Source organism: Lissotriton helveticus, chromosome 6 (genome assembly GCF_964261635.1).
Source record: "Lissotriton helveticus chromosome 6, aLisHel1.1, whole genome shotgun sequence".
Classification (NCBI taxonomy): domain Eukaryota; kingdom Metazoa; phylum Chordata; class Amphibia; order Caudata; family Salamandridae; genus Lissotriton; species Lissotriton helveticus.
In genome coordinates this window covers 99,012,034-99,026,953 of record NC_136067.1, presented here as the reverse complement: position 1 = coordinate 99,026,953, position 14,920 = coordinate 99,012,034, and positions in this window count along the sequence as shown.

The following is a 14,920-nucleotide window of genomic DNA, read 5'->3' as shown; positions in this document are numbered from 1 at the left end:
AAGTTTCCGTTACCTTGTGAAGGGAGGGAGTCAGTCGCGAAGCGTCTCTGACGTCACTCTGTGCCGCGCTGGGATTGGTAGAAGCAGCGGGCGGGTAGCGGAGCTGAAATTGTAAAGGAGGGGTGAGCGCCGGAGCGTGGGAACTGTCTCACGAAGGGGCCGCGCACCCATTGGCGGAGCTTATTTTGTGTCGCGCACCCATTGGTTGCACGAATTTTCTGAAGCGCGTTCTGATTGGAGGTAGTTTGTAAACAAAGTTAGCGCAGAAGTCGTATGTGGCACTCGCGGACTACAGAGACTCGACCTGATCCAAGGCATCTAGGATTTGAAAGGGATCAGTGGAAGGCTAATAGATACGATATTATGTACGGAACCAAGAGAAAAATGTCCCTTGTAAGTAAGGTGAAAAATTATTTTAAAACGGACAAACCGATTAAATCTAGAGAAGGTGTTCTTGTCCCAGCACCCAATACTCCCGCCTCATTCATGATGTTTGACCGAGGGTACAATACCTGTGTGTGGCTGGAGAATTGGGTGAAGTACACAAAAGATGACGGAGTATTGGCTTTTCCGTTAGATGGTACTTTCAATGGTAGGATCTTATTTAATTTAAGAACCCGAATGAATGAACTGCATCCCAGACCGAGACTAACGCAGTATGAGGCATTAGAGGAATGGGAGATTGAGGCTTTTGAAAGAGAAAGACCCCGAATGGACAAGGGTTTGACCAAGTGGTACCCCAGGCAGAAACAGGAATCCAGGGAGAAAAGGATGAAACAGTGGAGGCAGAGCATGATTGTTGAGGGTCTGTTTCCCATGATGCCTGCATGTCATAACATTGGAGCGGGTGAGAAAAGTACTGAAAAATGTAAGCATTGGGGGGCCCTGGGGGATTCAGATGATGAACTAATAGATGACATCTGTACCAGAAGTCCGCCACCTTACAATGAGGGAACCCGACCTTCCAGTGTAGGAGATGTTCCCCGACGCCACTTCCTAAAAGAGGAAGACAGGTCCCTGGGACTGGGAGGGGGTGGTCAAGTATTGCCCTATCCTGAAAAACCCGAACTGACGGAAACAAGGGATATATATCCCAAAGTGCCCGCAGGTCAGGAAGAAAAATATTCACGTACGAAAACCTTTTTTCCCAGACCCTTGTATGAGAGCGAAGAGAAACCCTCGAATTCAGGACTGCCTTTTGTTCAACCTCCATATGGGGAAGAGCGCAGGTCCTTTAATACTGGAACTTTATTCCCGAAACCAAATTATGGGGGAGGACCAAGTGAAACGCATCCTACTGCCCCGAGTTTTACTCCTCCATTGACCCCCCAGATATTACATGACACAACTCTAAGAAGGGTACTAGTGGAAAAGGAGCAAGAGGCTCTAGCTAGACAAAGAACAGAAATAATTCAGAAAATTTCTCAGTTAAATACCAGTCCTGAGGCATTGACTATTCCAGTAACTATTGGACCGGTGGTCCCGTTATATGGAAATGGTCAGGGAAATCCGATTACTCCAGTTATGACCCCAGTCATGGCAACCCCGAGACAGGAACCGATCATTATAGATGATCAGTCCAGTGAGTGCGAGTCTGAAGTTGCGTTTTTGGAATTGCCAAACAAACAGACTGGAAAGGGAACACAGCAGAGGTATAACCCTTTTAATACAAAAGAAATTAAATTAGAGACAGCAACAGGTACTAGGAATGTCTCTCTGGTAACTCCGGATGAAATTGAGAGTTGGAGTCGTGAATTAGAGAAGCAGACTCCGCAAACAAAGCCTTTAGATCTCTACAAGCTGAGGGTCGAAATAGAAGAATTAATGGCAGGAAATGTGGGGTTGGATCGATTGAATACCTACTCTGAAGAAGAATTGTCGTTCATATGTAAAAGCTTTACAAGGAACACCAGAGTGCTCCACGAAAAACTGACCGAAACAGCAGTTAGTATGGGGGTAGATATCTCAAAATCCAAGCCCTTACAGAAACCGTACAGAGCAGACTTCTCAGACAAAGATATAGAACACCTGAATGTGGCAGGGAAGAAGTTGCAGATTAAAGAATTAATGGGGGTACTGCAGAAATGGGGAGAGGTGGAAAGATGGAGAAGCAGGTGGGCGAAAAAGAGAGAAGAGGTTCGCTCCCGACAAGTGACTCCTGAGTTTGCTTTAAGGGAGGTAGAAAAACCTGAGCAGTTATGCCCCATGCGCGAAGTTCCAGGGGGAAAATATGTGCATGTCCCCTGGTCTAGGCAGGATATTGTGTCCTTCACGAACGATTTTCCAAAATTACGAGAGAAACCAGTTGACTGGTACAGGCAGGTGGAGAGGTTCGTGAAGGTACAGAAATGTCTGTGGAAAGACCTGGATGGGTTTTTCGACATTGTGGTTCCAGTAGATTTATGGACCCAGTGTAAAATAAACATAGACTGGCCGAGTGAGGAGTACCCAAGAAATAAAGAAACAGGGGAGCCATCAAAGGATGTCATGCGAAAATATGAGCAGGTAATTCAGCACTTGAAAGAAAAGGTGCCCGCAAAGGAAACTGATTGGACAAAAATAGATAGAACAACACAGGAAAGGGACGAGACAGTGCACTCCTTCTATGAGAGGTTATTGCAGGTATTTAAAACATACAGTGGTATTGACAACATCGACCTGAAGGATATGACGCACTTTATTTACAGGTTTGTAAATGGTTTAAGACCTGAAATTTGTCAGTGGATAAAAGATAATAAAATCTGTTGGCATACTAAGAAAATGGATGAGGTCCTGCGGTACGCTAAGTACTGCGAGGACGAGATGGCAGAAAAGAAAAAGGCCCTTAAGGAGAAGGTTATGTGGGCTCAGGTGAAGCTCGCAGAACAACAGGAAAAACAATTGAGTAACATGGTTAAAAATGCTGAGAACAAAGGTCCTGGGGGAGGGGGTGGAGGAAAGCCCCGGCCCAAATTTAGCAGGGAAGAGGCTATGAAAAAATTTCCCTGCCATCAGTGCGGCGAAATTGGACACTGGCGAAACGAGTGTCCCCAATTAGTCGATGTTAATGAGAAAACTCCTGATTTAACTCCACAGACGCAGAAAGAAAGACCAAGAAAGACTCAACCCCAGGTAAAAACAGTTCAGGTGCCTCGAGCACCCAAGCAGGTATACAAGGGAAGACAGGCAGAAAATGAAGAGATAGAGGTTTGGGAAAGCGGGGAGAACAGAAATACAGCAACTTCGCAGTATCTGCTGAATGATACCTTCCTTTGTAATGATCAGGACTGACGGGGCCTGAGAGGGGAGGACGAGGAGTGCGTACTTGGCGCTTCCTTGCCGGTAGACCAGTCTGGACCATATATTGAAGGAAAGGTTGACGGAAATGATGTCACCTTTCTGTTGGACACTGGCGCTACCCGTTCTACTGTAAGAACAGTGGACGTTCCAAACCTACCCCTCTCGGGAGAAAATATCCAAGTAGTGGGTGTATCTAATCAATTGATTAGTACTCCTGTTACCGAACCAATGGAGATTTCAATTGGAAATTTTAAACAGATGCATAGATTTGTCGTCTGTGACACCAGTCCAGTGAATCTACTGGGTCGTGATTTGCTGTGCAAAATGAACTGTACCATCTTTTGCACACCAAAGGGTGTTGAAATACAGACCCCAGATGAAGACGGCATTTATAAATTATTGTTGCTTAGACCTGACTCAGAAATTAAAAGATTGACCCTACAGGACTTGCCCCAAGAACTCCAGGAAGCCGTAAAGCCAGAAGTGTGGGATTTCACTGGAAAAGATGTGGGTTTGATGAAAGATGTGGACCCCATACAGATAGCCATCAAGGACAATGCAGTATATCCTAACACTAGGCCCTACCGAATGAATGCTGAAGTGAAAGCAGGTGTCACTCTGGAAATCCAAAAATTATTGGAAGGAAACATCATACAGGAAGTGATGAGTAGCCCATGCAACTCACCGATTATGGGCATCAAAAAGCCTAGTGGCAAGTATAGGGTAGTGCAGGACCTGAGAAAGGTTAACAAAATTGTAGTTCCTTGCTGCCCTATTGTCCCAAACCCTGCAGTGATATTATACCAGATTCCTTGGGATGCTGAATGGTTCACTGTGATTGATTTGTGTCATGCATTCTTTTCGATACCCCTGCACCCCGACAGCAAATTTCTTTTCTCATTTGCCTTCGAGGGTCACGTGTATTGTTGGAACCGGGTCCCTCAGGGGTATACAGAGAGCCCCTCTATCTTTAATCAGATCTTGAAAAAATGTCTAGAGACTTTGATCTTACCTGGGAACTCTGTGTTAGTGCAGTACATAGACGACCTTCTAGTGGCGTCTAAAAGTCACCGGGACTGTGTGGTTGACACCATTGCCCTCCTAAATCATCTGTGTGAGAAAGGGCATAAAGTAGCCCCTGACAAACTACAGTTCTGTGCGAAATCTGTAAAATATCTGGGACACCAAATAGAAAAGGGTGTCAGAAAAGTCACATCAGAAAGAGTGAGAATAATTCAAAAAATGCAGTTGCCCCGTACTCAAAAAGAGGTCAGAATGTTCCTGGGTGTATTAGGGTACTGCAGGCAGTGGATTCTGGGATTTGCAGCCTTAGCCAGGCCCTTGATAAAAATGACCACGAGAGGAATGCCAGATGTTGTACAGTGGGACGATGAAAGTCTAATGGCTTTCACAAGATTGAAGAACTGTCTGTGTACCGCCCCTGCGTTGGGAATGCCAGATTATTCCAAAGAGTTTGCCCTTTTCTGTGACACTCGCGATAATTGCGCATTGTCTGTCCTGACTCAAGAACATGGCACGACCAGAAGGCCTGTGGCTTATTTCTCTGCCACACTGGACCCAGTAGCTGCTGGGTTACCAGGCTGTCTGAAAGCAGTAGCTGCTACCTGTGCAAGTTTGGAACAGAGTGAGTCCATTGTCATGGGACATCCTGTGACTGTGTATGTTTCACATGGAGTGGTAATTCTATTGACCAGAACTAAAACACAGTATCTCACCCCTAGTCGGCTGACTAAATACGAGAGGATTCTTGTGGGTGCAGCAAATGTAAGCATTGTTAGGTGCGGTATTCTGAACCCTGCCACCTTACTCCCCGACCCCTTGGAAATGGAAGGTGGGGATGATGATGAACATGATTGTATTGACCTAACAGAGTTCAGTACCAAGCCACGCCCAGACATAAAAGAAGTACCATTGCCTGAGCATGATAAAGAACTATTTGTGGATGGTTCCTGTCTAAGACATGAATTAGGAGGCTTGAGTGCTGCTTATGCAGTAGTGTCTTTCACAAAAATTGAACAAGCAGGTTACCTATATAACATCAAGTCTGCACAAGTAGCCGAATTGATAGCCATGATAATGGCTTGCAAAATTGGGAAGGACTTACGCATAACAGTGTATACTGACAGTCAGTACTGTTATGGCGTTGTGCATGACTTTGGCCAATTATGGCTACAGAGGGAATTCATGACTTCCTCAGGTACTCCCATTCGGAATGCAAAGGTTGTTCATGACCTTTTAGAGGCCATCCAGTTGCCCAAAGAACTGGCAGTGGTAAAATGTACTGCTCATCAAAGGAGCATGGACAGAGTATCACTGGGAAACGATTATGCTGATCGAGTGGCTCAATGGTGTGCCAAGGATCGGTATATTGTAAATCCAAAACGAGGGGGGCCAGGAACCAGCTGCCAGCTTCAGGTGTTTGAGGAAGTGCCTACATGGGATGAGGTGAGAGAGTGGCAGGAGTCGGCTCCTTGGCAAGAAAGAGAGAAATGGAAGGAGGATGGGTGTAGACCGAGACGTGTGGATGGTGTGATTTTGGGCCCAACTGGTATGCCTGTGTTACCCCGACACTTGCTTGGCACAATGGCAAGATTAATACATGAAGGATCACACATTGGTAGGGATGCCATGATTCTGGTATTTCAACAGACTTGGTACAGTAAAAAGTTCAGGAAGGTAGCAGAGTCCCTCTGCCAGAGGTGCCTGTCATGTCAACAGATGAACCCAGGCAAGAGGACAATGGTTGAACTGAGCAAGATTGGGAGATCAGGGGGTCCCTTTATAAAGATACAGGTTGATTTTATCACCATGCCCCGTTGTGAAGGGAAACGATATGTCCTTGTCATTGTTTGCGTATTTTCAAAATGGGTAGAAGCTTACCCTACTCCTCAAAGTGACGCACTGACAGTAGCGAAGTGTTTACTAAAAGAACTGATACCTAGGTTCGGAATACCATGCATTATTGAATCAGATAAGGGTGGACATTTCCAGAATGACATACTGGCTGAACTCTGTAAGGCCTTTGGAATAAGGCAGAAACTCCATTGTGCATACCACCCAGAGGCTTCTGGAATAGTGGAACAAGTAAATGGAACTATCAAAAACAGACTAGCAAAGCTGACAGATGCTACTGGCATGACCTGGGTGAAGGCCCTGCCCCTGGTCCTGATGGGACTGAGAAGTGTTCCAGACCGCAAGACAGGCCTAAGTCCCCATGAAATCATTATGGGAAGAGTGATGAGACAAGCATGGGTGCCAGGAAGCAAACTGTTGAGTATTACTGATGATTTGGTGCTTGAATACTGCAGAAGATTGGGTGACCAAGTGCGTTCTATCTCTCGCCAGATTGGAGACGACGGCATCCTCAATCCAACGACTCCTCTCCACAGCTTGGTTCCAGGAGATTGGGTCAAAATAAAGAAGCACACTCGATCAAGCTGTCTGGCACCAAGGTGGGGAAAGAAACGCCAAGTAATCCTGGTGACAACCACTGCAGTAAAGGTCGCAGGTGTTCCTCAGTGGATCCACGCTGGACACACCCAGAAGGTATTGCCAGACAGAGGATTTGAAGAAGAAGGGCAACCAGCAGAGGACCCTGAAGGAGCCAGACCAGAAGCAACTGACAACGAGCAGCCCAGCACCAGTCAGGTTGCAGGAACAGCAGACGTTGGCCCAGGAGTAGTTGACTACGAACTGCCAAGAATCCAGCCTGCTGAAGAGGTCCAGGAAACTGAGCCAGGAGTAGCTGAAGACGAGCTGCCAAGCATATGGCCAGAAGAATGGATACCGATGATTGATCTGACCGAAGATCCTATCAGAACAAGAGAGCGACTTAGTGAAGGTAGAGAGTGGACTAGTCAGGAAAAGCAAGGCACAGGCGAAGAACCTCAGAATCTTGAGATTCACATCAAAACTGAGGAAGGAGAAGGTCAGACAGGGACAGAGCACGTGATTGATACAGAACAAGTGAATAAGACTGAACAAGTGCCCGATACTGAACAAGTGCCCGATACTGAACAAGTGCAGGATACAGAGCAAGTGTTTGATACGCCTCCACTAACTCCTGATGTGGATAAGGGACAGACTAGACATAGAGTAATAGTTCGAGCAGAAGAAAATCAAGAGATCGAAGTGCTTGAACAGGATCAGATAGGGTTAGAAGAACGGGTTCAGGAAACAGAAACAGAAACAGAAACAGAGACAATCGAAAGCCAAAAACAAAATATTCCTGAACTAGGCCAGATTAGTAACCAGGCAGAAGAAATTGATGATAGCCCTGGAACTAGCGAGATAAGGGAAGAAGAAGAAGAAAGTGAAGCAGAATTGCCACAAGCTAAAGAGAATAAGAGGATAAGAGAAGAAAGTGAAGTCCAAGTACCGACTAAGAGATTAAAGAAAAGAAACAACCTTGAGCCTAGGTTTGTAAAAAGATTGAGACTAAGGATAAAGACAGTGGAAGAAAAACGTGCAGAAGCAAGAAGAAGTGCTCGAATAGCAGAGCAAGAAGAAGACTCTTCCAAAAGAAGGAGTGAGCGAATAAAAAGACAAAACAAAAAGTACAAGTCTCCTGAATGGACACTGGTTTTGGAAGAACTTGAAGATCTTGATATAACTGACGTGAGCGACGGAGAACCTGTCCCAGAGTACTCAGCTGAAGAGGAAGACGAACCACCGTGAATTTGCACAAAGTAAGCTAGTTGTGTAAAAAGCTAAAAAGAGGGGTGAGAACACTCCTTCTGAGCTAAAATGTCTGATTCAACAGTGAATGGTAGACCTAGTTGCAGCCGTTTTAAGACGTGTTGCAAGGTGTGTATATGTAGTGTAGTAGTACTGATAGTTATTTGGATAGGATTAACAATTTTCATTCCCTTTGCTGTAAGTAAAGATACTAACATTGTCCCTACTGAAGTTGTAAATACTGACAATGAGGAGCTAACAACACAGAGTGTAGAAAGACATGAGAGAGCATTGAGACAAACTAAACGAGACTTAGAAGCATCAGATGAGGGAGGACTACATTATCATGGAATGAAGAACAGGACACATTTAAATGTTTTCGCAAACTTATTAATACACTATGTAGAGACTATGGAAATTGAAGATTGCTATGTCTGCATGAAGCTACCTACTTCGGTGGCTGAAGGCGTGACATACCATCATCTGCCATTGACATATGGAATTTCCTGTAGCATTTTAGCTAGTTTATTTTACAAAAGGGGACCGTTACAGTATTATTACTCTAACAATGACGTGATTTTTTCTGAACTTCCTATACGTGGGAACTTGAATCCTGTACATACCAAAACTGACACCATAAGATATATGGGAGACTACTTTCTGACTATAGGGAACATTGACATAGCAGACGCACACAGAGATAACTTGACTTGTTCTTTGCGTGAGCAGGAAAAGATGTTCCTGAACATGGCAGAGAAAAGGAGAATTAAAATTCAGAAGAAGGCTAATGACGAAAGTCAGAAAAAGCCAAAGTGGGCAGAAAACATAGAAGGCACATCATCTGGTGGAGCGGGTCCTGCTCTGTTGCTGGATTTTGAAAAGAAAGGCAAGCTATGTCTTCACCGCGAGAAGACTAGCTATTATAATAATGTTTTCATTGGTTCCAGTGAATGCGAACATAATTACAAGGTAATTGGAGGTTGGGGTTTCAAAAATGGGTCAGAGCCTGTGTTTCCTGGAATTTATTATATTTGTGGGGACAAGGCTTATTTCAAATTGCCGGATCACTGGTATGGAAGCTGCTACTTTGGCATTGTCTTCCCGAAAATATACCATGTGAATGGAAAAGCTGGAAGCAATGAAGATACTAATGGCTTAGTGCGTAGTAAAAGAGAGAGTATAGGTGAAATTATGGGTAGTATTTTCAGTGCACTGATACCTGGAGTGGGAGTGGTTCTGAACACTCACAGAATTTGCAAATTGTCTACTATAGTGGATGTGCTGTCTACTGAAACAGCTCATGGATTTCTGCTGGTCAATACTGAAATGGTTGCGATCAGATCAATGGTTTTGCAGAATCGACTTGCTCTTGACACCTTATTAGCGAAAGAGGGCGGAGTCTGCCGGATGTTGAAGGCGCAACATTGTTGCACTTATATTCCGGATAAAAGTGTACAGATCAAAAGATATGTGAAAAACATTACTAATTTGGCAAAGGAACTCAAACCACTCGAGGTTGATAGTGCCTGGAAGAGACTGGTAGATGGTCTCTCAAATGTAGGTCATTGGCTTGCTAGCATAGGTAAAAGCTTATTATTCAAAATTCTGATGCCAATTGGTATTATAGGTCTTATTATACTTTCCATTTTCTTATGCTGTAAATACCGCAAGCGCACCAAAAAGCACGAGGTAAATGCAAGAGGAGTGAAACGAAGTGTGGATGAGATTGAATTAGAGGAAGTGAATGATCAGATATACAAAAAGGTGAAGACTTCTCACCCTGCTAAAACTGAAAGAGAAAAGTTAGAACGATTGCTGGAAGAAATAGAACATTATAAAGTGTGAAAGAAAGTTGGCATCTGGTTCCATTATAATTTGTGATGATAGTAAATATCATCAAAGAGGGGATTGATGAAGCAAAGCTTCGCATATTTTGCGGCTTGCCGAAATCAAGAACCTCGTTTATGTGTAATAAGGTAACAAAATTGTATGTTTTACTAACATTTATTTTGTTTAAGCAAAGTTCCCGAAGCTTGCCTATGTGTATTTCTAATGAATTAATCCGTGTCCCCTAAAATGGCCGCCGCTTGTATTTTAGTTACTGCGCATGCGTCAGCCACACTCACGTGTCCTGACGCGTCTGCAGAAGTGGAGGGAAAGTTATGCGCATGCGTAATTCATAGCTGTGCTTATCATGTGGTACTGCTCGTGCCACTGCTCTTGTGTTCGTCTCAATGTAGCTAACATTTAAATGCATAAGTTTATTTCTGGATGATGAGTTAAAAGTACAAACCCTGTGATGTGTTTTCATAATGACATTATTATGTATTAATTTGTTTTCGCTTACTTTTCATGTACCGCGGGAAATGGGGGTCTGAGTGAGAGGAGAGCCATATTGGAGGTCCCTTCTGCGCCTGTGCGACATTCGGCAGCACGAGGGACCTTGGCTGATGGAACATAGCCAGTTGGCAGTGATGGGCGAGATGCTCCTGAGAAAGTCACCTCTGCCCTGCGAGAACGGCGAATGTGGCTCCTTATATGATACATTGTAATATTGCGCTACTGTTTGCCGTGTAACTTCTCATGGGAACCCCAAACCTGCTAGGCGGTACCCAAATATGTAAATGAAGGCTTCAAGTCGTGTATTGTGATTGGTGTGTTACCCAAACCCTACCTTAGGACCAATCGAAATTGAGGGATTCTGACACTTTGCAACATTGGGGGGTGGTACACTGTCCCCAAACTGTATATCTACCCTGGGTTCACCTAGTGAACCGTCCGACTTGTCTGGTTTAGCTGACCTGTCACTGACCCAACGCACTCAATAGGTGACTGAAGATACAGAGCGCTGCGGAGCACTCTGTCCGAATTTGACCATAGACTAAGGTTTTACTGAACCTTAAAGTGCTGGCAAAGCACTTAGCTGGGAGTTCGCTGACCCAATCGGGGTCTTGATCGATAGCTGCAGAGCGGGTGGAGCGCAGGCGTTGCTTCCGAACTGTGGGTTCCGGTCCTGTCCTGAAGAGGGTCCTGTCCTGAGGGTTTGCTGTCCTGTCCTGAGAGTCCTGTCCTGATTCCTATTCCGAGGGTATCCTGTCCTATCCTGGGTGTCCATTCTGCACCTGCTGTCCTTTGAGGGGTATCCTTCCTTGAGGGTTTCCTGTCCTTAACTGACCCGTGGCCAGGGTTTGGTTTCCACACTTTTCTAGGTAAATATTGCTCTGAATCTCTTGAAATTCTTGCACCTTCTGAATTTCTAACTTTTGCTTTAATAAAGTTCAACATTGCATATGTTATATTTTCCATGCCTTTCCGCAACTATTGAAAGTCATTTATATTTTTCCATAAAGTTTATTCCTATGTCTTCTCATTTGTTAGAAATTATATTTTGCATAGCAGTGTGTCATTTTCTGATATGGTCTAGAACTTCGTTGCCTAGGTTGTTCAAAGGCCCCTTCACCTTAAGTGAAGCGTGTTATTCATTATAAACTCTCCTATAGTCACTCACACTTAGGTATCCCTGTTTAGATAATACTGACTTGCATAGTATCTTTTCTCGTTACATTTTATTAGTACCTTGATGATTACTCTGTCATTATTTCTTTCTGTCTATGTGATTTACGTTATCTTGGTTATTGATTGCCTTGTTTTATTGTACCTCATGCAAGAAAACATTGAATTTAGATAAACATTTTTAAAACTTCCAGTTGTCCGTGGTCATTTAAACAGTATTTGAATGTTATTGTTTGGGTTTGTATTTTGCTGCCTTTCTTTACAGCTAGCTCCCTGATTCATTGTTGGTCATTAGGCACCCGCATCGGTGGATGGTAAGTCGGGTGCACCGAAATTTGGTAGCAGGGAACACACACACACCAACCTGATAGAGCTCGTGAAGTCACCTGATCGATGTATATGGTGATTTGAAAAGTATATGGGCCCTGAAGCCGGAAAACGGCGAAAACTGTTGGTCGGGTGGCCTCGCGCGCTCTATCACTAGGACTTCTATCAGGTGTTGGATGGTAGGGTTGGAACCCTGTTTCAACTTCCTGGAGGTACATAGTGACCTCATCTCACGGAAATTGAGCATCTCATTTCTGGAGGGTGCCTTGGGCAGGTCACTCACCACAGGTAGAGAACTAGGTTCAACTGTGCCAGACATGTCTAGTGAGGTGTGGTGTGTGCACCTACCTACACTGAGTGTTTACCTACTAGAACCTCTCTAGGAGTTGTAGTTAGGGTGTGCTAGGCCCTTTCCTCTACAACAACTAAGTTCAGTAGAACTTAAGTATTTTAAGCTTTGTTATATGTACCTATGGTACCTAGTGTGATCTTTCAAATGATATCAAAGATTACAATGGTAAAACAACAGCAAGCTCAAATCCCAACGCTGCACACCAATGTGAGAAGTTGGCCTGGTATATAATGTTCACTATTCTAGTGAGCACCTTGCACCAGTCCAAACAACCCTTATGGTGATGGTTGTAAAGTCAACCTTATAGACCAGCTATCCTAGTGGTAGCATGGACAAAAGCAGTCTTAGGCTAAACTCAAGAGGGCATGTGAAGCCAGCTGTTTTACCATATGCAAACCTTTTAATACCAAATGAAAGGACACCACACAGGTTATATATTCAAAATATATATGTATTTATTTCTAAATAGATCCCCTTAACTCTTTATGAGCACAAGAGCACAAGCGTATAACAAGTAACTTAATATAACATACAAAAGTTGCACAAATATGGATAGGCCCTGGTGGCCTTGTAAACCATATACTAAAATAGTGGTATAAGTACCACGTCAACAGGCATTGGCAAATGCAACCCACGCAGGAATCGAAGATGGCTTCTGGATCAGACCAGCAAGGTCTGATGGGCTGCTCCTTTTCATGGGAGCAAGGGCCAGTCTAGAGCAACTAGACCAGCATTGGAAATTCAAAAGATCGTCGTCACAGAGGCCACTAGCCAACGGGCAAGTGACCGGACAGACGCGTCGAGCAGGAAAATGCAAAAGGGCCCCACGCTGCACTCGGTGAGTGTGGAGAGGTGATCTTCGGTGCAAAGGATGCTCGGGGCTGGGGCTTCTCAATCCCCAAATGCACAGCTTTGAGGGTGCCTCAGGAGCTGCACAGAAAGCACTTCGCTGGCTTTCCAAGATGGCCGTTCCCTCGTCTCTCGTCGCCTCCACGGGTCTCAGCTTTGCTGTGGCTGTGGATCAGGCCTGTTGGATGTCTGGAAGTCTAGTTCTTGTTGGTCTCTGTCATTCGAGCTCCGGCGGGAGCAACAACAAAGCAAACCGTTGAGCACTTGATGGTGCCTGGTTGCACAGGGTGGTCACTCCTTGACCACAAGGGAGATTCTTCAGTCTTCTACGTCGAGTAGGATGTCGAAGGGTCCAGAGTTTTGTATCAAAGTTTCAGTCAGGATGATCTAAAGTCTAAGGGCACAGCTCCTACCTTTATTCCAAATCAAGGGGCTGGATCACCTGCTAAGTCCCTCCTATGGGTGGGACCCAGGAAGGGGGTGGTTACACCCCTTTTCCTTTGTCCAGTTTCGTGCCAGAGCTGGGGCTGGAGTGCCCCAGCACCGGTTTGAACTGGACTATGCATGGGACACCTTGTGTGCCCCAGGCAGTGTCTCGTTTCATTCAGCCCTCCCTGCCCCAATCCACTATCTCCTGTCTGGGGTGGTGCTAGCACCTCCCTGTGACAGGAAACCTATTGTCCAAGCCTCCCTCGCTGGAAGGGCTCCCAGCATCAGGAGGTCAGACTTGTGTCTGTTGCAGCAGCATCCATTTTGTGATGCTGAGGCTCTGGTTAACTTTAACTGGGATTAATGGAAGAAACATGTCTTCTCCCTCTAGAAGGGTGGAATGCTACCGCCGTCACCAGAACTGGCGAGGGGGTAGTATTCCAAAGCGTATGACACCTTACACGACATGTTTTGATAAAGTCAAACCAAAGTTAGCAATAACCGTGAGGATTAAAATGCACTTAAGAGTATATGGTATGGCAATATCCTAGAACAGCTATAAGGACATGGTTCCAAACGCTGCAGACAGGCTCAGATCATGCTAGAGCACCATCTCACATAAAACCAAGCACTCTGCCTCCAGGATTGTTAAGGCCTGCCATAGGAGTGACTTATAGGTGTATATGTGTCCAGATATAAGGTTAGACATAGGTATACTATATCTAAGCAAGGGGTGATTACACAACCTTGTCCCAGCTGAGTGATCAGCCAGTTGTGTCAGTTTGGATGGCCAGCCAGCGGTGGCAAAAGATATGCTGCAGCCCCTAGTAGGCCTTGGGTGCACCTATGCCCTAGGTACCTATAGTACACTGTACAGGGACTCATAACAGTGACCCAAATCCCAATTGCTGATGTACCTAAAGTACATGGTGTGAAATTAAGAGAGAGAACAGCAGGGCTGTGGGTCTGATTAGCAGGCCCACAGCCACATTAAGTCGAAACTCAGTGAAGCAAAGAGCAAAAAATGGGGTGACCATAGGATAGCAGACCCTACTCTCCTACATCATTCACACCCAAATTCAACCTTTCAAATGAAACGTGGAACATACCACAAGATACACTCTTGGAACAATTACACTGGTCTTAGGTAAACCCCAATCCTAAATGTGAATATAAAGCAAGTAACAGGAATAACTTCTTCCTCCAGAGTATACAGTATTCATAAGATTCTTTGTAACATTGTATTCTCCTGAATGGTCAAACAAAGCAAAGTTCCACAGTCAACAGGTTACCTTCACCTGAGCAATTAACCCTACTTAGGGTAATCTTCCTTAATGCGATAAACTGTAGCGCCTGGTTGCGACCACCATAACGCTCAGTATGAAAATGAATAGAAGAAAGTCTTTTGATACTCCTTAAAAGTATACATGTGCTACACCTGAGCATAGTCTTTATACATCATCAATAATAATG